Genomic DNA, 24,496 nt, shown 5'->3' with positions numbered 1-24,496 from the left:
CAGGCTCCATGCTGGGTGTGGAGCCTGCTGAAGATTCTCTTTCTTCCTCTGACTCTCTCTCTCATTAAATAAATAAATAAATAAATAAATAAATAAATAAATAAATAAATGAAGTACTTAGGATAAGTACTTGGCTTTCATAACCATTCAACTAAACTGAGGCACTACTATTGCTTTTTTTTCTGATACTGTTGTTATTATGACTAGTAGGAAAATTATACATATTAATGCACATAAATCAATTAGCACAAAGCCTACCATATTGAAAGCACTTAATAATTATTTGTTGTTATTGTTATAAAGTGTAAAATGCTTAGCACTGAATGTGGTAGATATTCACTAATTATCAGTTTCCTCTTGCTTTCCTATGCAACATACACATATCCCTGGGGAGCCTGTGTGATTTCTTGCAGTGTCATTGTCTTTCATGCTAAGCAGACTTACATTTCTGTCGCTTCTTTGCTACTTCTAATATATGTGACTTGTACAATCGTGATAATGAACACTTGAACAAAACATTGTGAAATACTTTGAAATGGGACTACTTGGGTGCCTTCAATGGAAAACTGGGTGTTTTCTGAGCATGTCCTCTTAGATTGTCTGATTCTTGTGGGTCTCTGTACCTCTCATTATCTTGGAGCTATTTTACCACTCTGTACATTGTAGGTAACTGGTAACAATGTGCATGATTATTTTCCATATACATGAAAATAGAGTTTGTTCTAACAAAATATGACTGACTTCCCTCCTTCCCTGTGGAATATACATAATTTTGAATTATTTGTAAAAAATATTTTTTTTTGCTACTTAGTGTGTTTGTGTGTGTCTAAGTTTTAATTATCCTTAGAACCAGTTGTAATATCTTACTGGTTCCCTCATTAATTGATGAGTTAAATAAAATCTTGGGCACATGTTCATTTTGTCTGTATGAGAATTATGATTATATGATTATACTCTCTTCTAAAATTTATCCTTTTACATACTCAGTACATTTTAGCTATTCTTACTACCAGGACTATTCTAAATATCCTTTCATGTATTAACCTTAGAAATCATATATACTACACCTGGATGCACAGCACCTTTTTTAAAAGACTCATAACAGATGTACTCAATCTAGTGTATCATAGAAGGCCAAGACTGTAAATATGGCTGAAATAATAAGTTTAGAATCTCTAGTTGTTCAACCATGGACAAATCACTTATATTTCCTCTTCCAAGAAATGGAGACAATAATGTCTGCCTCATAGGATTGTTGTTGAGATTGATTGCGATAGTGGAGACATGCAGTTAGCTTGGTACCAAGCACTTCAATGAACAGTAGTGATTGCTATTATGGAAATTCAGTGTCTGACCAGACAGTCCATTTCACTGTTTAATAGTTCCCATATTTAGCAGCTGTTTTTACAAGGCGCTCTAATCTTGTCTGTTGTCACTTTCATTTTCTAGTTTGCTTGTCTGTTTGGTTTGGTTTTATGTCATTTTACAACTTCCCACCTGACCATAGTTCAAATTTTTGAATAAAAATGCTGTTTCTATTCTGAGTATCTCTTTCAAGTTAAATATCCTTTCTTCCTTTATCTGTTTTTAATAATACATACTTCCCAGATTCTTTACCTATGTGGTTATCCTATACTTTGTAAAGGTTATCCTCAAAGTACTGTGCCTAGAACCTAATGCCAAATCCTCCTTGTGATCTGAACTAAAATGTAGTGCTGAACCACCATTGACCAAGGCATATATTTCCAGGAATTCAAGGCAAGAATACATTTATTAATTTTAATACATATTTAGCTCCTTTTGAGCTTATTATAGCCAAGTAACATTTTCAAGTCTTTTTTCCTACCATCTCTCTCTCTTTTTCTTCTTGCACATGTGACATTTTGAATCAAAAGTTAGAAATTTATATGTATCATTTTTGGTAATAGTGATGGTCAATCATATTAGGTACACATTTAACACAAAAAAAAACAGCCCTTGTAAGTAGTTACTTATGGATCTAAATGCAGTATATGAAACACATATTATTTCTTTTGGCAAGTAGAAGGTAGTCAATAAATGTTATCAGTTTCTTCTAGTCATTCAGCACTTAACCTCTAATTTATTTCTTCCATAATCATGAATCTCACAGGTAGGTGACCTGTGTTGCAGTCTGATCTCCATCATACTAGCCACAATTGACCTATGGCCCCTATGGAAAGAAAGAGGCATTCATTTATCAGATATTTCTTATAACTTTTTTCCTAGTGGGAAAAGTATCAAATTAGAGTTCTCAGTCTGTAGTTAGTTTACTTTGAGCTTAGATGCTAAAAATCAATTTACATTTAGTCACTTAAACTATGTTTTAGAGTTCTACTTCACAGGCTACTATTTCTCCCATTTAAATTTTTAAAAGAACTTTTAGTAATAATAAACCCCTTTTCTTCCCTTCAAAATTAATTAGAAGATCTTCCAGAATGAGGCATGGAATTCTAGAAAAAATATTAAGAAGGCATAAATGTCTTCTGAGAACATGGTAAATGAAAAGATCTAATTTGTTTAGGTAGAAATTTCTGGATCATTTATTGTCCATCATTATTATAGTGAATTGTGTCTTTCAAAAAGATTTGTCCAAGTCCAAATCCTTAGTACTTGTGAGTGTGACCTCATTTGGAAATAAGGTCTTTTCAGACATAATTAAATTGAAGATCCCTAATGAATTCATCCTGGATTCAGAGTGGGCCCTAAATCCAATGACCTGGTGTCTCTATTTTTTTAAAAGTTTTTATTTAAACTCTAGTTAGTTAATATACTGTGTAATATTAGTTTCAAGTGTAGAATTTATTGATTCAACACTTCCATATAGTATCCAAGGCTCATCACAAGTGCCCTCCTTAAACCTCATCACCTATTTCCCCCATCCCCCACCCATTTCCTCCCCTCTGATAACCATCAGTTCTCTATAGTTAAGAGTCTGTTTCTTGGTTTGCCCCTCTTTTACCCACCATGTTCATTTGTTTTGTTTCTTAAATTCCACATATGAGTGAAATTGTATGCTAAGTGAATATGTCAGTCAGAGAAAGACAGATACCATATGAGTGATGTCTTTGTAAGAGAAAGAAAAGGAGGACTCAATCACACAGGTGAGAAGGCCATGTGAACAGGGTGGCAGACTGGAGTTCTACTGTTACCAACCAAGGAACTCCAGGAACCACTAGATGCTGGAAAAGACAAGAATAATTCTCCCCTGGAGCCTTCAGAGGGACTGTAGCCCTGCCAACATCTCCATCTGGGACTTCTAGCCTCTAGAACTGTGAAAGAATAGACTGTTGTTTTAGCAACTAGATTTGTGGTATTTGTTGCAGTAGCTCCTGGAAACTAGTATATCTTCCATAGACACACTTAGTTAACCAGTATGATAAAGATGTAGCATCAACTTTCTGTCTAATTTCTCTGGTTCTACATTTAGCAAATATAAAAATGGGCTAATCTACTCTTGTAGAGGCAATTTACTCTGTTTCCCAGTATTATTTAAAGTATCATTTCTTTTTACATATTGTTATTTCATTTCACAAGTTTTTATTGAGCACCTTCAAATACATTATGATACTGTGGTGAACAAAACAGAAAACATGCACATACACACATACTCACAAATTCCTGGTTCAATGAAGCTTATATTCTAGGGGAGGGTAGATAGAAAATAAATAGTAAATTATGTACTGTCATTAGCAGAGTAAGGAAAATAGGATCGTATGAAGGGATGTGATTATAAATTTTAAAAAATTAGCACAGATTTGAATGAGGTGACATTTGAACGAAGTTTAGAAGGAGGTAAGTAAGTATAACATGATTATATCTAACGGAAAGTAAATCTAGTTAGAGGAAACAATCAATGGAAAAGCTCTCAGTTGGGGGTATTTTTTATATACTTGAGGGAAAAAAAACAAAAACAAAAACAAAAACGACAAGGCCAGAGCTAATGGCAATAGAAATCAAGGGACCACAAGAACTTCACTCAGTGAGATGCATAGCCATTGGAGAGTTTTCTAGAGAGCAGTGACATGACCTGACTCATGCTCAAAACAACTGTTTTTGATCATTTTTGTGCCATGGATTCATTTTAGATGTTTCTAATTGGATTAATTTTTATTTGAAGTCCATTTCCAATGTGCACTATTAGAAAAATGTTTTAATGTTAATAACACTAAATGTATAGATAATGCAAAGTAAACCATATCATAAATTTGTGATAGAGTAAAATATGTGATTCATTAAAAATCTAGCAGTGTGTATACTAAATACTGTAATTTTGAAACAGTGATGGATGTGGTTGATATTTCAAGATATCTGTGGCAAATTAAAAGTGATATGAAAACATCTGTAAATTGTTTTGTTGACCAAAATGAGAATACTGTTAAGACTACCTTGGCTTGTTGTCTATATTCATAATCGATGAAATTACTCTCTGAATTCTATCCAAATTAATAATCAATGGCTTGTATATATGTTGTAATAAAATCAAGAATAGAAGCAGAAATGCTAATTATCTGTGTATCACAAGATGTAGGGAAGAGAAAAAGAAATTACATTTTAATCTATATTTTTTCATGTTAAGTCTGATACAGTTATAGATACAAATATGGAGAAAGTGAGACTGTACTCCCTTTTGGATGCTATTTTTCCCCAGGAGCATTTTTGGGGGGAGATATGATACAGATATAGATGTTTGTTTGGGAGATGCACACACACACACATTTTATTTCCCAATTTATGATATCCATTTGTACTCCTATGTTTAAAAGAAACCTAGATAGAAAAAGTAACCCAACTTAAATATCGCCAATAACCTTATTTGTGTTACATTATTTCAGCTATAACCCAAGCCTAAAATAGCTTCCTTTTCAAAAGGAAATACACCTACACAAATTTACACTGAATCTCTCTCCTTAGGTTGAAAAGAAAAAGCTCATAAAATTTTAACAAATATCATTTAATTTTAAAAGCCTTACTCTCATGTAGGTCTTGAAACACATCAAAGTTGAAAGTAAATGTAATTCTGGACCTTAAAACAAAGAAAGTTTTGCATCTATTTTCAATGTCGTGGCCAAATCGTGAAGGAACAAAGGGAACTGTTTTGGAAATTTCATCATGTAACTAATAGTCCAAAAGTCGTTTTAGTCACTTGATTACCTATAAGCAGCATAATTTTATAGACTTCATTAAAATGTTTCACTCTTTCAAAATGTATTAAAATGCACTACCTCTTATACTTTATGACAATTCAATAAATATACATGACACCCATGCAAGTTCGTAAATCAACTCTGTGTTAAAGGTATGGCATTAAGTATATTCAATTGATTGTGATTTTCATACTTGCATTGTTTGCTTGTGCCCAATCCCCATTTTAAATCATCTGGATACACCAAATGGAATATAGTATGTAGCTTTCTTTATTTTTTTTGTAGCTTTCTTTATAATTGACATATTTTTGCTGCTTCTGAAATAGGTATCAGCCTAAGCTTTGTCCTTGCCATAGGCTATGAAAGACAGTACTTTGAAGGTTTGTTTGTCTCTTTCTTTCTCTTTCTTTCTTCCCTTCTTCCTTCCTCTTTTCTTTTCTTTTCCTTTTTTTCTTTTTTTGATAATCCAATAAAGCATGTTCTGAGAAAGAAGCTAAAGATCCTCTCTCTTTATAAAAAGTAATAAACTTTCAAGCAAAGTTAAGACACAATAGCAGACCACTATAATTCCTTAGAAAATTCTGTAATAAAATTTTGTATTTTTCCATATTCTATTGATATTCTAAGTAGAATTTGAGATTTAAAAGTTGGGAATATAACATATGAATCAGCTTAACATTTAAGAACATGCATTATTAAAAAGGTGTTGTTAAAATGTCATATTGTAGGAGCTACATTAGCATTGTTTTAAAGGTTAGCTACATTACATGTGTCTTTAGAATCTCAAGGAATCTATAAAATTTAACTATATATCCATACATGTATATTTCATATTTACAGATATATTTTACATATTCAAACATATACGTGCATATGTGTACAAATATATTTACCTCTATAGGTAGATAGAAGATAAATATTTTTAGATGATAAATATTCACTTGGAGGTATGAAATGCATATATACAGAGAGATAGAGAGACTGTCATTTTATAATAACAGACAGGGGATCGGCCCTGCCTCGCTAGTAAGTGGATAGAGTGAATGTAGTGATTTTGTGAATTGCCTTTATAGCCTAAGAATCAAGAAAATATAGGAAAGCTTTTCTGCCACTTTGGCCGAAAGTGGTTCTTTACTGGATCCATATCCTATTTCCGTTGACCCCTTGAATAGGGTGGCTCAGCTGTTCTTTGCTTTCATGTCTTATCTCATTTTATCCTAACAACTCTATAAAGGCACATATTATTTTCTCCAGGTTATGGGTGATAAAACCAAGGGATTGAATGACTTCTATAATGGCACACTGCTGTTCTTTCCACCTTTAGAGTGCTTTGATTTCTGCCGCATTTGCAGTGTTTATCAGTGGAGAGTGGGATTTAGGACTATCTGCATCAGAATCAAATCACATATGATTCTTGTTAAAAAAGGAGTATATTTTTGAAATGTGCCCGTACCCTGTCAAATTGGAATCTAAAGAGAGGATACAATGATTTTGCATTTTGTACCAACAACCGAAGTGATTATTTTGTTTATTAAAAGGCTAAGGTTATGGCTAACAGTCTAGAGCCCGGACTGCTGAATCATTGCCTAATGCTTTGCTTCACAAAATGTGGTCTGTCCACCAGCAGTACTAGCATAACCAGAAGCTTGTTAGAAATACAGAAACATAGGCCCAAGGCTGAAGCTTAGTATGCATGACCTTCAGTTTATTTGTCTGCATATTAGTGTGTGAGAAGTACTGCCTTAAGACTTTTTCATTCTTCATCCCATTTGGTATTTCCCAAACTGTTTTATAATATTAATAATCATCAGGAGCCACTGTCAACTACAGCCGTTCCCAGATTTCTCTCTGGAGATTATTTATGTCTGAGGAGGTGTCTGGAATTTTTATGTTCAGAAAGTACCCTAGGTGATCATTGTCATTGGATAAATTTATAAAACATCATTTCTATTATCTTTAATAAAAAGTCTCTGGTGTATATACCTGTTGGTTGTTGGGAGTTTGGGATTGGTATTTGAGTTATTGATAAACAAACAGTTGGAACAAATTATCTGTATCTGTGCAGAGGCAGCATAATGTGGGGATGATGAACACATGGATACAAGTGGCCTACATGTGCCAAAGGTACTTAAATTCTGTTTCCTCATTTGTAAAATGAGGACAATAATCCCATATACTCCATAGAGTTGTTGTGAAGAATGAATGAATTTTAATGAAAAACCCTAAAAATAATTCCTATTTACCTGATATTACTAATATGTAGCCTCCCTACAAAACCCCTTTATACTTGGGCCCTTGACTTTTTGTTTGTGCTTCTCTAAACACCGCAGTGTCTCTTTGCCATATCTCTTTCATGAGAGTAAAATTAGGTTTTGGAATTTAGAACCCGATGCTCTAAATTCATTTTCCTCTCTTCCTCCTCCCCTCCTATGTAGGCAAGAGTCTGTGGTTAAAGTTTTGGACATGAAAGAACTTCTCAGGGCCACCTGCTAGCCTGCACCCCAATTTCAACTGCAGCTGTTCTAGCTCTATTTTGGGCCAGGTGGGTGTTACCATCTCCACCTTGTGACTAAAAAAAAAGAAAGAAACCTTCAAAAACTGAGGTATGCAAAGAGGCAGTGGAAAGAATTGTCAAGTATTGAGCAACACTTGATATAAATGATTTTATTTACATCAAAGCCCTGCAAAGATATTTTAGAGATAGTTTAACTGACAGATTATGTATTTTTGCTAAGGCCACACAGAGTAAGGGATCCTGATTCCCACCCCAGGTGTCATGGTCTCTGTAGCTGGAGCTTTTTCCAGAAGAGTTACATATTCTCCATATTTCAGAAAGAAGTCGAGATAAATGGAGAATGCAGTACAGGTCAAGACAAAACATTTTAGAAAAGAGGAGTATGGCAATAAATTAAAGCAGCTAATATAATAGCTAACCTTTTTGAATGCTTACAACAGATCAGGCTTTATGAGTTTTCCATGTATTAATTCATCCAATCACTGAAGTGATATTCATATTATTGTAGTCCTGATTCTACAGATGAAGAAATTCAGGACCAGGGTTTTTAAGTAAATAGCCCAAGGGCACAGTAAGGGCTGGCGCTGGCTTTGCAAAATAGGGAACCTAACCCCAAGTCTGAGATCTTAACCACTGTGTCATACAGCCTCCCCAAAGCTGAACTCCCAAGTGCATCTTTATTTTCAATCATTCAGGCAGCTAAGGCACAAAGGAATCCATTAGAAATTCAACTTCTGATCTTTTGCCAAGAGTAGATGGATCAATTCATCTGCAAAAATATTTTTCCAAGGGTTCAATTTAAGTAAGGACTTTTAATGTGGTATGACCATTTCCATCTGATTTAATTCTGCTTCCTGTACCAGTAGCACTCATCCCAGTTAGACCTCCAAGGTCTTAGAAAGAAGTATTGGTGTACAGCTATGGTACTGACATTTATGTGCAAACATATTTTAAGGAATTACATTTCTAATATTGAGGCACTGTAGAAGACTTTAATTTCTGCAGATTGTTTGAATAGAGTGGGAGTTGAGACTAAAGAACTTTGAGAGTGTCACAGAAAGAGTCTCTATAACTCCAAATGACTATTGGCAAGGGCAGAGTCAGCCCTCCCAGTGTTTGGGCAGATCAATTGCCACTTTTGGCAAACACCCCTTAAACCTTCCTTCCAGCTTTTAAAATAAGCCATGTGGCTTAGAAGGAGACTAGCTCTAAGATACCAGAGAACTGCTCTATCCTGGTCACACAGTAGTGGGGAATTATTTTAAGGGGCATCCACACTGGGCTATCCTTGGGAATCCAGGAAGAGACAAGGGAAGAAGTATTTGAAAATCATTTTTCTGGTTCTTCCTAGTAACTGAATCATCTTCCAACTCATGAGAATATTGAAACCTAGCCCATTCGCATTTTGTTTAATTTTAGCTTCCCTGTTCCCTTACTGTGACTTTTACAATTTGGATCCAAGAAAATTAACTTTATCTGAGAAGTCTGCCTCCTCCACAACGTGGGTAGGGTTAATCATACCCTGTTAGGCATCTAGGATTTGTCATGGCTGTAAAATAGTCAATGGTGCATCTATTTCTCTTTCTTTCTAAATTTCATGTTCCTGGAAAGCAGTGACCTTGATTTACTCTTTTTTTTTTCTTTTTTTTTTTTTAAGTCCCCAGTGTCAAGTATAGGGCTTAACACAAAAGTGTTAAATAATTGTTGGTTGAGCAGATATCATTGAATAAATCTATAAAAATAATATGTCCATTGTTTTTGGCAAGGTAATCATACAATAACTGTCACTAATGAGGCTCATATTAACTCCATGCATAAGATAATAAGAATTTAGTCTGCTATGCCAAGTACATGCTCCAGATCAACCTGGGAACTCAGCTGTGATTTGTTATCCTGGCTATTCTGCTTCTGGCTACATGAAGCAAGCTAAGCCCTCACAGCTGGTCATTCTGAAGAGGGAAGTGGCTGGTCAATTTCATAAACACCAGTGGCACTACGACAAAAGGAGAAATCTGGGATATTCTTCCCCTTCAGGAGTACCTGTGTGCTCATGATCCCATCTGTCTTGTTATTTACTCAGTTTCCTTAAACCACTATAATGAATCAGGCCTGTATATCAAAATTACGTAGGAGAGAGCCTGTCTTCTGGATTTAGAGCTGAAATACAAAACTGAGAGAGATAAAGGAAAATATACTTCATCTAATCAGAGTATACCATTGCCTATACATACATGATCTTTCTGAACTCTCATCCTCCCATTTTATAAATGAAGAAATGAACTCAGAGGGCCTAAATGACTGGTCCATGATCACAGAGTTCGGAATTTGCAGAGGTAGAGATTTAACTACAGGTCTTTTTGATTCTAAAACCTAGAATCAATTCATCAGCAGAATGAATTGATCTTTCTAGTACAATTAATTTAGGATGAAAGGTAGAAACTATCAAACTGCTACTCATTCAATTGGCATCTTACCGTTGAGAAAGGACTAATTAAGGAGGACAAAAACTAAGAAAAATCACTAAAATGTATAATAGCTAGAGTAATAAAGTTGAACCTTCTACTGGTATAAGGAACCAAAATGGAAGTGGACAGATTATAATCATCATTTTCATTTGCACAAAATGCCATGGCATTTATCATCTCATTTCACCCTCACAAAATCCTTAAAACATAGGTTCTCTTCATTTTGCATATAAGGTAAAGGAGATACAGGAACTGAAGGAGTGTGTGTGGGGCCAAATGGAAATTAAATGGCACCAGAATCCAGAACTTTCCCATATGTTGAAGCCAGAATGACACGTTATGCCCAAATTGAAAATCCTCAGATGTCAAAAACAAAATCCATAGCAGTCTCATTCCTGAACGTCTGTTTAAAAGATTTCACTAAGATCCTGGTTAGGCTTTGGCTGTCTTAAAAGTCAACTATTTGAGACATTAAATAATTATGTTTCATAATAAAAATCTAGTTAACATTTGAAAAGAGGAGGTAATTGATACTTTCTAACCACCTTTTTATTTAAATTAGCCAGGGATTATCTCCATATTAAGCTATTTTCCCACCTCAATTATTGCCAATCTTTTCCTGACTGAACTGGCCAATAACCCATTCATAGCCTTCCTTTTGGCAAGATATAGTCTCTAATTCACCTTGATTAACATGGCAAATTGAAACAAAATTACTTATCTCTCCTATCTCCTTTAAAAAAAAATCTCAAGCAGGCAATCTTCCTCATGTGTTTTTTTTTTTTTTAACTTTCTCCTCTCACTTGCTTTTAAAATTCTTTTCTTTGTCTTGGATTGTCTACCAGTTGTTAGTGTTATTTGTTTGATGGATAGAGGGAGAGCAACTGCATTATATTAGAAAGGACTGTGATACTACTTCACTGTCATGCAATTTTGAACAAAGGACTGAACTTCTCTGAGATATTTTTCTCATCCTACAGAATGGCAATAATAATAATTTCACAGGGTGATTTTGAGAAATAAAATTTCAAATTTGGTGCAGCTATAGCACAGAGCCTAGGTACTTAATAATTGGACTTAATGTTATAGGTGAAAGAGTGGTATATCCTCCTTTCAACATTAGGTTGGTAAGTACTTTGTAGGTTTGTGACAGGATGTTCTCACCCTTTAATGGGGAAACTTAATCTGTCCTTAAAGACAAATTGTCAATAATACCATCTATACTAATCCTTAGCCAGTGCTTCAGATATATTGACGTCATCTTTGAGAAAAGAAACTGTTCTTCCTTTCTTTCCCCCCCTCTTTGGCACAAGTCATTGGCATATATCAGGAAAGCAGCTGCAAAAATGCTGGAATTTTGACAGTTTGGGGCTACTTGTCCTTGTCTTTTTATTCCTGTCACAATCATTCTTGAAAATAGTCTCCTTGAAACAATGAAAAAAATATATATAACCAGGTAGTTCATTTTCTAGCTCCTATTTTTCCCCATGAGTTTTAGAAAATTGGCCCCTAGAGGCCTGGCTTTATCAACTACTAGTAGCATTTTCCATGGAAATACTATCAGGCACCCCATCATTCAACCCTTCATCAGGTACCAAGAACAGCAGTGAACACATCCACTTAAATGGGACGCAGATCAAGGATGATGATCATAGTAATAGGTCGTCAGTACTTTAGTAGAAAGACTGAACTGAAGTTCCTTAAGTAAAAATAGATTATTTGTTTTGCTCTGGTTTATATTTTTCAATCTTGGTCAAGAATTCTTCAGAAGACATTCATTTAGAATAGTAGATACCTCCTAGATTATTGAATGCAATAGGATTTGGTACTTACAGTAAAACATATGACTTTTTTTACCAGTTACATAAAAAAAAAAAAAAACCTTGACAAATTTCATTAGGAAATTTAATTTTTCCTCCAAAATATCTATTAACTAGCCAATTTTTTTAAACTAGCCAATTTAACACCAACTGTACCCTTAATTATAAAACAAGAGCATCAGTCTTCTCACCAGCCCTCTTTCTCCAATCCAATGAGAACACAACAGTTTTATCTTAGTAAGAACTTTCCAGAGTCAAGAAATCAAAATGCAATAATGGAAAGAAGTTGCTTATAGAAAACCTCTTTTTAACCCCCTCTAATTTCTTAAAGGAACAGATTTGCTGATTTCCTTGATGAATATAGTAACAGGGGCCTCGAGATAGCTTAGTTGGTTGGTCATCCAACACTTGATCTTGGCTTCAGTTTTGATCTCAGGGTTGTATGTTAGAGACCCATGTTAGGCTCCACGCTGGGCATGGAGCCTACTTATAAAAAAATATGACAATATATTTATGGTCTCCCTTTATTTACATATTTTATAGTAGTTAGTTTCTGATACATCAGTCTACTGTAGTGTCTTAGCTCATCTTTAAATCATAAAAATGCAAATGTTATGATAATCCTAGTGGTACTGGAGGTGCTGAGATTTTAAAATTAGCAAATCTGGAAAGGACTTTCTCACAAATAAGTTGAATATACTAATCAAGATTGACTAAGTTATGTTGCATTTTCAAAAAATCCAAACTCTTATTGGTTTATACAACAAGGTTTATTTCTTGCTCATGGTATATGTCCATGTCAGGTTGGTTTCACCCAAAGAGCTAGACTGACTGAGTATTCACAAATGTCACTTTTTCTATAATGTACTGTCATGAACTAATCATATACACTTTCTCAATCACAAGGGAGCCAAAATGTATAATCCTACAATTCGCCACAGGGTTAGGAGAACCATCCGTAGCTAAGAGTAGTCATTGGTGATCAGACCAATGACTATTCTTACTAAAGAAATTATTAATAGTGCCAGATATAAAGAGTAACCTTTGTGAGTAGGATGAACTAAGGAGGTTGAAAATACTTTTAGCGAATTGAGGAAATGCCTTTTGGATTCATCCAGGATGGAAAATGAGTTTAATCATATTGCAGTTTACTTTCCAGTTCCAAAGTCTATCTTTTCCTAGTCCTGAAACAAATGTTTCCTGAACACATACTATGTATATGTCATCTCCCAGATACTGTATGGTCAAACTGGTTAAAAACACATGAATCTGTATTCAACTTATGTTTATTGAAGATTTATTTTACTAAGAATGATGCCAGGTACTATTACATACATTATTGTATGTATCCTCAAACAAATAAAATATAGTTTGTGTAATCATTCTTGTTGAATGGATGAGGACATCAGTTAAGAAAGGAACATAAACTTGCCCAAATTTAATAGCAGAGTTAATCGATACATCTCGGTCATTGTAATGGCAAGTTGTACTCCTTCTAACATATGTATGATAACAACAAAGAGTGGCCCATGTAAAAATAAAAACCAGACTTGATGTCCCAGCCTCTGGGGCGCTAGCACCGTCCCGCCCGCCCACCCGGCTTTCCTGCCGGGTCCCCGCACCTGTACTCGCCGCGCAGAGCGGGCCGCGAGCCATGGAGGAGACACCGCCCCCCCGGGCTGCAGCAAGCTGCACCTGGAGAAGCTGACCCTGGGGATCACCACATCCTCGAATATTTCCCCAGGTGTGACAGAGGCGACTATCATAGAAAAACCACCTGCTGAACGTCATATGATTTCTTCATGGGAACAAAAAAATAACTGCATTCTACCTGAGGATGTGAAGAATTTTAACCTGATGACCAATGGCTTCCACATGACATGGAGTGTGAAGCTGGATGAGCACACCATTCCATTGGGCAGCATGGCAATTAACAGCATCTCAAAACTGACTCAACTCAACCAGTCTTCCATGTACTCACTCCCTAATGCACCAACTCTGGCAGACCTGGAGGATGATACACTTGAAGCCAGTGAGAACCAGCCAGAGAAGCCTCACTTTGATTCTCGCAGTGTGATATTTGAGCTGGGTCCTTGCAATGGGAATGGGAAGGTTTTCCTTGTCTACAAAACAGGGAAACCAGCATTAGCGCAAGACACTGAGATCTGGTTCCTGGACAGAGCATTATACTGGCATTTTCTCACAGGTACATTTACCACTTACTATTGCCTGCTCATCACCCACCTGGGCCTGCCACAGTGGCAGTGTGCCTTCACCAGCTATGGCATTAGCCCCCAAGCCAAGCAATGGTTCAACATGTATAAACCCATCACCTACAACACAAACCTGCTTGCAGAAGAGACCAACTCCTTCGTGAACAAGCTGGATCCCAGCAGACTATTCAAGAGCAAGAACAAGACATTAATCCCCAAAAAGAAAGGGGCTGTCCAGCCTCCAGGTGGCCAGAAAGGGCCCTCAGGTCCTCCCTCCACTTCTAAATCCTCTTCTAGCCCTGGCAACCCTGTCCAGAAATGAGCACTTCACCTCCCTGCCAGCCTCACAGCCAAGATTTCCACACACAGGTGGCCCAAGCCTCAGATTCTGTGAGTGGCACCATAGACCTCTTTCCGTCTGAGCAAGCCAAATCCTAGGCCTTTTACTTCCGTTGGCATTGGCCAAGAGTTCAAGGGCATACTCAGGTCTTCCAGAGTCCTTTCCTCATCCCCTGCCTCTGAAAGTTGTAGAGAGTTTCAGAACTTGTTTAAGCAGTTAAATAGAGCTGTTAAGAGCTTTCCTCTCTTTCCACCCCCAACCCTCTACACCCCTCAGCAGTCATTAGAGAAATCCCTCAAAGAAACCACTGATTTTGACCCATGAGGCATTAGAACTCTGCTGTTCAATTGGTAATCACTAGCCACATGTGGCTATTTAAACTATATTAAAAATTCAGTTCCTCAGTTGCATTAGCCCTATTGTGAGTATTCATGGGGCTAGTAAATTCTGTATTTGACAGCACAGAGATTATGGAACATTTCCATCATCACAGAAAGTTCTTTTGGGCAACACTGCAGTAGAATATTTTCATGCTGCTTTTTCTCAGATCAGTTCATTTTTGTTAGAGAATGTAGATAATTTAATGCATCATAATGTTCCATGAAAATTCTTAAAGATACAATTGCATATGTTTATTTTTCTTAATTCTCACTCTGGTCCTTTTTAAGTTTCCTATAAAGTTTGTTGTTTCCAAAAAAAATTTTTAAAAAATAAAAATAAATAAAAACCAAAACAAACCGGTTGTCTACTCATGCAGAAGAATCTTTATGACATATATTTCACACTCTGGTTTGTCAGTTTCTCACTTTTGTTGCCTTCTCTTTTTTCACATTCCTCAATTGTGGACCTTTATCAACCTTCCTTTGTTACAGTATTATACTTTTTTTTGTTCTTTTTTCTTAGAGAGAATCATCCACTTATACAAATTAAGTCTCACATCCAGAATATGTACCAGTATTTCCTTTTCCATCCCCATGTGCCAAGTCTATTTTAGTTTCATTATCCTGTTAATCTTAAAGTTTTATTTTTAAAATTTTTTTTTAGTAATCTTAAAGTTCTAAAGGCAAACTTTTATATTCTTCACTAAAAGCCACATTTCTCTAATATATATTTTAGTTAATTTTCAGAATATTTTCTGATTGCTCAGGCTCCATCCTTTGGCATCATCTTTGATTTCTTCCTTACCTCTACATTGAGTCAGCTGAGAGCTTATCTCTCACAATGGCTCTTGCAATTTTTCCTTCTTGGTCAACCTCACTACTGAAATTCTGTCCCCATGAGATCAACTGCAAGCCTTTGCTGTGGTTTCCATTCTCCTTTCTCTTTCTGCGTGTCATTGTCTTAAGTTTCTGTTGAATATTCATTTAATATCTAATAGCTGACATTCAAATTCCTCTATATTCTGGCCTAAAGCTCCTTGTCCTGCTTATTTTTCATTATGTATAACCAAAACAAAATAGGGGCTTCTAGCTGCTCATTTGGTCCAGCATGTGACTCTTGATCATGGGGTTTTAAGTTTAAGCCCCATATTTGGTGTAGAAATTACCTAATCATAAAAATTTTAAAAAATATTGAAAAAGAAAAAAATTCATTTTACTCCAAATGGCCTAGTACTTTTCTAGATATACCTTAAACTTTCTTACCACCATCCTTTTGATGATGCTATTTTTCTCATTTGAATTATACTCGAATATTCCAAATGCCTATTGAAACTCCACCTATTATGTTAGGCTGAGATAAAATTCATTGTTTTTTTTAAACATTCTGAATGACATTCACAGCTCAATGAATGATTCTTTTCTTTGTGTTACTATAGTTCTCACTCCATGCACTAATCAGTGAGAATGCCATATTCTACCTATGATCCACAACTTCTAACCTAATAGATTGGCTTCTCATTTATATTAGGTAGACAACAGACATCATTGGTCAATAAATTATTAAATTGGTAACTTTCTGGAAGCAAACCAAACAGTCTTAATGAAAAAAAAATTAAATTTGGATTATCTTTTGGGGTGCCTCTCTGGCTGTCAGTAGAGCATGCGACTCAATCTCAGGGTTATGAGTTCCAGCCCCCTGTTAGGTTTAGAGATTACTTAAAAAAAAAATAAACCTTTAAAAAAATAAAAATAAGTATGGATTATCCTTGACATCAAAATTTCACTTCAAGGAGAACTTAGAGCTTTGTATTATGTTATTAAAAAATAGGAACCAAACTAATTTTCTGTACGAAGTAGTAGTAGAGGAAAATTCTTGTTAGAACATTTGTGGTCTACTCATAAATTCAAATTCAAAAATATATTGGAAACAATGTACAATTATATTTAATGTTATGGAATAATGTGCACAAATAAAGTTAAGAGAAGACAGAGGTTACAAAAAAAGTACTCTTTTTTTTTTCTTAAGACTATACAATGAACCATGATTCCTTTTTCTTCTGAGCTCTCACCCCCTTGTAGCTATTTGTGGCTATGAGACTTGTTTTGGCCAATAAAATGTGAGTGGAGGTGATAATGTGCGCCATTTCCAGGAAGTAGCATTTAAAGTGGAGTGTAAAAGTTTTTCTCTTCTAATTTTCTTTTACTTGGGTTCAAAAAGTCAGGTCCTACTCTTATTCTTCTCAACATCTGATGCAAAGTAGATGTTTAAAAAAGACTGTTGAAGTTGGCATCTGGGTGGCTCAGTTGGTTAAGCACCTAATCTTGATCTCAGGTCAGGTCTTGCTCTCAGGGTCATGAGTTCAAGCCCCACGTTGGGCTCCATGTTGGCCATGGAGCCTATTAAAGAAAAAAAAGAAGAAGAAAAGGAAAGACTATTGAAGGAATGCATGAAGAAATGAATTGTAATTATTGTTAAAAAGGATATGAAATGTTTGGAGTAAATTACAGGAAAAACTGATGACTTTATGAATTTTTTACAAGAATTTGACTAGAATGTAAGTATTATATTTTCTCTCTGATACTTTGTAGGTATAATTTTGAAAACTTTTTTAAAACAAAATAGAAATTTTTCCTTTATACTCATTTTGAAATTCTTATGGAGTAACTGGGACATTTGTCAAAGTGAAGTGGTAGCTATTGATGGATCCTACTACCATTAATACCATCTGTATATCTTACAGAAAATATCTGTGAGAACAGCTGAAATCTTGAGGATAAAATTATATATAATTTGGGTCACCTTGTGGCTCTGTTGCTTAAGCATCAGACTCTTAATCTCAGTTCAGATCTCTATCAGAGTTGTAAGTTTAAGCCCCTGCATCAGGCTCCAAACTGGCCATGGAGCCTACTTTTTTATAAAAAGTACCTAAGTTATGGATTTTATTAGTATTTTATTAACATTTTTAGTATAAATAATTATGATACTAAACCATCAAGTAAGGGTAGCTCTTATGACCTGTTTTGTGTATCTGATTTAATAGGTGTTATAATAATATTGAGATTAGTTCAAAGGATCATTTATTAAATAAACTTAGTGTTCTTTTAATACTGACATGCTTCCAACAGTAATCTGAAAGTTTCTATTTCTGATCTTTGTTTACAATTGTTTTTGTTTTCTACTCACAAGGAATGTTTCATCAAATTTAATACCCCAGGCAGCAGAATATATTGATGGATCTCTGGCAAATTTTAGATGAAATAGCTTGATCCAGTATGAGTTTCAGAAAATAATGAGTATTGTAAAAATGAGACAAAGTCTGAGTGAAGATTTTATAAGACATAAAAAAGCAAACTTGTCATGCAATTAAGCTACAGGAAACAACTAATTTAAAATAACTCTAAAATATTATATGTACTTGTATTTATTCAACAGAATGCATATAAATTTAATAGATTGTATATTAAATATAATATATTAAATATAAGATAATTAACATTGAGATGCAAATTATAAAGGTGCTTCTTTTTAGCACATCTATGAAATGTAGCAGGTGTATGGTTGGTTATGTGATATGTAACCTGCCTTTCTTGCAGTTAGGGCATCAGCAGGGCTTCTTTAAATATGTTTCCAAAACTGTCTCCTATAGCACCTAAAATCATACCCAGAATGGATTTGCAATTATTTACGGATGTAATGTGTAGTCTCTAATACACTGCAGCTGTGGCTAGGATTTATGATTTTATATAACTTTTACTGAGTGCACTTGAGGTCATTTTTCCATTGCACAATAAGTTTTCCAATATAAGATAAGCTTTTATTTTCCTGTGGTTGCTCTCAACCTTAAAATATGCCATATAGGAGAAAGTAGTAGCAGCTGTGTAAAGCATCCATAGTAAGAAGCTAGCTATATGATATGATATAAAGACAAGAGGAGATATGTGATGGAAGCTGATTTTTCTATGGTTAAAGCCTTGAGTTCACGTGTCAATATCAAGTATGGCTCTCTATGTCCAGGGATATTTCCTACGGGTTTTTCAGGTTGTGCCTTGTTCAGAAGCATCTAGGAGAGGAGGAAAGCTGAGATAGTAAGTATGCTCCTTATGCCAGACAGTGGATCCTGGGATGATACTACACCAGCTAGAGGAAAGGACTGTCATACTGCAATTTATCTCTATATATTTGGGTGCCTTTTTTGCATTTTATCCACTGAAAGGGAGCCTTTTTTCTTCTACTTCTTCACATAATGTTTTTCACATCTCTGTTCTTTACACTCAGCCAATCTAGTAGGAAATCCACTTTTACTTCCTTTGTAGGCTGCTAACACTTACTTTCCTTCTTTAGGTTCCTCTCACTCATGAGTCAAACAGGGTCTCCTATGTACTCCACTTTCTCAGACTGTTACAGGGGAAATTTCTCAATCAGTCCCTCTGAATTTCAAAGCCACCTCTGTTTCTTCCTTCCCTTGGGCAACTGACCTAATAATTTTCAGACTCATTTTCCTCTTCTACAAGATAGACAAATTATCCCTATTTTATAGGATTATGAGATAAAACAAGAAATAATTCATGCCCGTGATGAGCAGATGTATAGCACCTAAGAATGCACTTAGGCACTCACTATATATTTATTCATTTTTTTTCCTTCTCTATGTCCTACTACTTAAACCTGTACATTTTTTTTCAATTTTTTTATTTGTTACTCAGTAGTATTAAAACTACAAATAATAGCAAAGGAATCTCAGAATTCCAAAAATCTAGGACGTTCTCATTATGATTCCATGTCTAATGCTTCCTGACTTCTTGCAGGAAGCCAGTTCTGAGATCATCCTTCTCTTGAATGTATTCCTGAATGTCCAGGCCATCACACCACTTGTCTTCCCTGCCTAGGGAAAAAACAAGAGCCTAATAGTGTATCCTTTACAGCCAGACTGCATTAGATTCAAACCCTACTTCTTACTAGCCATCTGACCTTAAGATGATTATTAATATTCTCTTCTCAAATTGCTCATCTAGGAATTGAGAATAATGATGGTACCTAAACTTTGGATTGTGATGAATATTTAGTGAGATGATTACATGAAAGGTGCTTAGTGAAATGTTGTGCACTAAGCAAAGTCTCAGTTTGTTGTTGTTTATCATTTTCTACTTCACTCGTCAGGAAAACCCATCTGTCCAATGGTAGAATTAAATCTAAACTGGGGAACAGTTCCCAAAATGTGTCCTTCTGAAGAGTAGTTAATAAATATTACTGGTTAAGTTTTGCATACACATAAACCCACACACAACACACATACATTTGAAAAAGCTGGCTTTAAAAAAAGTTATACATGTTTATATCCTGGATGAAGTCTCAGACCCTTCAATATGCTCGTGTGCATCGGTAGATTATGGAGTGCACAGTATATACTATACTAATTTACCCACAATCGCTTGTTTAGTCTTGTATATTACTTTTAGTGAAGAACCTTTCAAACCTCTCTTTTTAATCATAATTCTACTCACCCTTCTTTGAACAATCAGAAGTTGGTAAGCTTGGCATCTTTAGACATTACATGACAAATTCTCCCAGCTCTACTATCTTTTAGTACTAAAAAGAGAAGGCTCAGCATACTAAGATAACCACAGATTTCTAAGGACTGTGAGGTCGGTATAATTTGGCCTTTGTGGTTACTACCTCATTTGCTTAGGGCAGACTTGTCAAGTGGGCATTACAAATGATATGAAAGAAGTCCTCCAAAGTATTATTTATTTCTAGAGAGCATGGCCAGAAACCTCAAATAGTTTCACCCTCTAATCACAAATATTACGAAATTTAAAAATAATAATAGCAAACATTGAAATAGTATTTACTGGGGCACCTGGGTGGCTCAGTCAGTTAAGTATCTGACTCTTGATTTTGGCTCAGGTCATGATCTCAGAATTGTGATATAGAGCTCTGCATCAAGCTCCATGCTGGGCCTGGAGCCTGCTTAACATTCTCTCCCAACCTCTGCCCCTCTCTCTCCCACCCACACACACTCTCTTTCTCTCTCCCCAAAAGAAAAAAAAATGTATTTAGTATAAATTGGGGGATTAACATATATTAAGTTATTTAATTTCTGTCAATTATACTGGAGGATATTATTTTTATTCCTACTTTACAGATGAGAAAAGTGGGACACAGAGAAATTTAATGAAGTTTACATTACTGTGAACTTATAGCTGCTCTGAAATTTGGACCCAGGAAATAAGTCTGATTTTGAATCTCATGTTCTTAACAAGTATACATATACTGCCTTTCAAAATATAATCCTGATATTAAAATCATAATGAAAGCTACTAGCCTCAATGAACTATCTAAGGAAATCAAGAGTAAAGGGATTTATTAAGGAAATTATGTCACTGCTACTACATGTTTAAGTATCTGAACACAGTTTTAAACATCCCAGTAGATGATCACATCAAAGCAGAGTACACCCATTATTCTAGCTCCATGTATTTGCTGTCTATGGAATTTGACTTGCTTACTCCATTTTTAATCTGAAAAAAAAAATGAGTAAGATACTGTAGTGGGTACTGAAGTAGTGAAGTGGAAAATCACTGATCTTTAACTATATAATCATAGTTCAGATTTTAAATCCCAGTACTGCAGCTTACTGCCTGCGTGCCTTTGCATAAGTTGTTTACTTTTTAAATGTGCAGTTTTTCCATCCATAAAGTTGGGATATTAGCTCAGTTCTTGGACATTCTGAGGGTTTAAATTTACAACATATAAACTGGCTGAAGAAGGAAAGCTTCTTAAAGTGACCAGTCTTTCTCCTTGAACAAAACTGTGTTCTACCCTTTCCTTCCGCCTGCAAGGCTGAGAAGGGGGTGACACAGGAAGACACTGCCACCTGTTGCTACTGAGATGTGACAGCACATGCCCAGATAGAACAAGATGTACCATTCATCAACAGCTGTTTTCAATCAGTTAGAGAAAAGGAGTGATGTATGGGGAATGCTTTGCTTTTTGCATTCAGTAATAGAGCTGAAAGTGAATTGTCAGATAAATGACAACCAATTGTTAGATTGATATATCAATCTACTTTTTAATAACTTTTCCTATTGTCCTATATGTTTGACCAGTATGCAGTTCTAGTAATGTAGCCTAGGAGAGATGACATTATTTCCTATGTGATAATTACTCCATTGCTCAAGGTGATCAGAATGGTCAATCTGCGATTCTATTGCTATAAGTTTACTGAACATCCATTGCAGTTCAAGGTCCCCTTGGGGTAAATGTAAGGGAGAGGAGGTGCAGAAGGCAGACAAGACAGGATAGATAAAATGACTTCAAGCATGGCAGCCCAAACTTGAGAGACCGGGCTTATTGGGAGGAAAATCACTGACTACCGGATAAGAAGAAGGATGCATGACTTTTGTGTTTTAATATGTTCAAATGTCAGAGGTTTGTGAAGATAAGGACAATGGTATTAAAAACTCGATCTCTTGGGAAGCCTGGGTGGCTCAGCGGTTTAAGCGCCACCTGCAGCCTAGGGCGTGATCCTGGAGACCTGGGATCAAGTTCCACATCAGGCTCCCTGCATGGAGCCGGTTTCTCCCTCTGTCTGTGTCTGTGCCTCTCTCTCTCTGTCTCTCTGTCTCTCTGTTTCTCATGAATAAATAAATGAAATCTTAAAATAAAATTAAAAAAAGCTCGATCTCTTATCAGGGCACCTGGCTGGCTCAGTTGATTAAGCATCTGACTCTTGGTTTCAGCATGTTCTCAGGGTAGCTGGATTGAGCCCTGAGTTGGGCTCTGCACTCAGCAGGGAGTCTGCTTGAGATTCTCTCTCTCTTTCACTCTGCCCTCCCCTCCCCATGCTGTTTCTCTCTCTGGGTTCCTCTTTAAAGTAAATAAATCGTTAAAAATAAAATTCTTACCTACTATCATACCCACGTACATTTATTAATTAATATGAGAGAACACATTTTGGTTGTATAAAAATAACGCCTCTATAGTAACTCACAGGAACTGCTGACTAATAGTTAATTACCACCCAACACATAATTACTGTAAATTTGATTTTAAAATAGTCCAGATTAACACTTTAATGTTTTATGCATTAGATTAATAAAGTCTATGCATATAAACTCAATTTTCATTCTTATCCAGATGTCATGTTCATGTACTCTCACAGTAGAAAAAAAAAAAAAAAAACACTGGTTAGTTTTCTATCTCGAATCGCAGTGGGGGGTCATGAGTAATGAAAAGGGTAAGACTGTATTCATATCGGCATGGCTGATGTAATTTTTTCTACTGTTGTATTGCAAGTATCACCAGAGGTGACATCCAGGTATGATGTGGGTTATACACATTCATGGGTTCTGAAGTAAAATATGGGACAATTAATGATTCCTAAAAGACAGTTTCAGACTGTAGGATAAAATACCGAAATACTCTATTATGCTCCATCTGTGACGTATTGCATATTTTTACCTTATTTTACTGTACCTTGCAGATTGAGCATTGCAAAAAGAGAATATATCAAAAAAGAGAATATATCAAGTTAAATCCATTAAAGTGAAAGCATTCCTCTACTATTTGGAGTGCCAGTACGAGACTTCATACATGGTTTTGTTTAGAACCAGCAAAATGACAGAATATCTCACCTACATCTCTTTCCTCTTTGTAGGTTTTGCATAGTTTTCTGTTTTCCTCAAATTTCTATGCTGACACCTTAAGGCTTACAATACTCTGCTCTGAGGTTTATTGCTATTATAATGAATCTTAAAACAGTCTATAGGACACTCTAAAGTGTAAGGAGCCTCTATGTGATAATGGAAAACAAATCAGAAATGCTAATATTCTTGCATTTGAAGAAGTCCATGATTACAAATGCATAAAAACCTGGCACTTAGTGCAAGAGTGAAATAAGGATGAAAGCTTTTCACTGTTGGTTGTCAAAACATTTTTTGAAATTCTCAGGCCTGGAAAATTAGCTTACTGTCATCACAGCAGTCTTTTGCCATGAGAGCCATTATTTTAATTTCTTACTGCACTTCCTGTTGAGAAGTCAAGCTCTGCAGCCTCATGTTTTACATAAACCAAACATGATTATAGATATGGTATGTTTCCATGTGACAGCAGTGACTAATGTCATAAATGGAAAATAAGATAATATGTTTCTCTGGACAATTATCTTGTCCTATTTCAGAAAAAAATAAAATATCATTTTTTATGGTTTTATTTTTGCTATGGTTTCATACATGAATTAGTCTAAGACATAAATGATTGCTTAAGAAAGAAAAGGCATGAGATTGGTTTTCAATGCCTTGTCTCAAAGCAATACTAAGAATTGGGAAAATCTGTCAATTTATGTTAAGGACCTTTTGTTGTTCTGACTCAACATCCAATGACTCTGCTTTGTGAGTGATTTTATATTCAAATCATCTTAATAGGTCCCATAGGGGTTGAAATTTACTAAGAATATTTACAAGAAAAGAAGGAAAACTGAAAACATAAGAAATACAAAGACGGAAGGAATAAAATATTAAAACCAAGTCAGACATTCCTAGGGCTGCCTAAGTGGCTTAATCGGTTAAATGTCTTTCTCTTGATTTTCAGCTCAGATCA

General features: G+C 35.4%; 1 protein-coding gene and 1 pseudogene across 34 annotated transcripts in view; both read left to right on the top strand.

Moving 5' to 3' along the window:
* The window catches only part of PTPRD (protein tyrosine phosphatase receptor type D), a 2,176,041-nt gene that overhangs the window by 470,358 nt on the left and 1,681,187 nt on the right, over window positions 1-24,496 (top strand). The gene's annotated exons all lie outside the window — the stretch shown is intronic.
* Window positions 13,686-15,112, top strand: LOC140640904 (tubulin polyglutamylase complex subunit 2 pseudogene; annotated as a pseudogene).

The sequence above is a fragment of the Canis lupus genome, chromosome 10 (assembly GCF_048164855.1).
Source record: "Canis lupus baileyi chromosome 10, mCanLup2.hap1, whole genome shotgun sequence".
NCBI classification, from domain to species: Eukaryota; Metazoa; Chordata; class Mammalia; order Carnivora; family Canidae; genus Canis; species Canis lupus.
The sequence above is the reverse complement of the archived record's forward strand: the minus strand, read 5'-3'. Positions and strand labels throughout refer to the sequence as shown.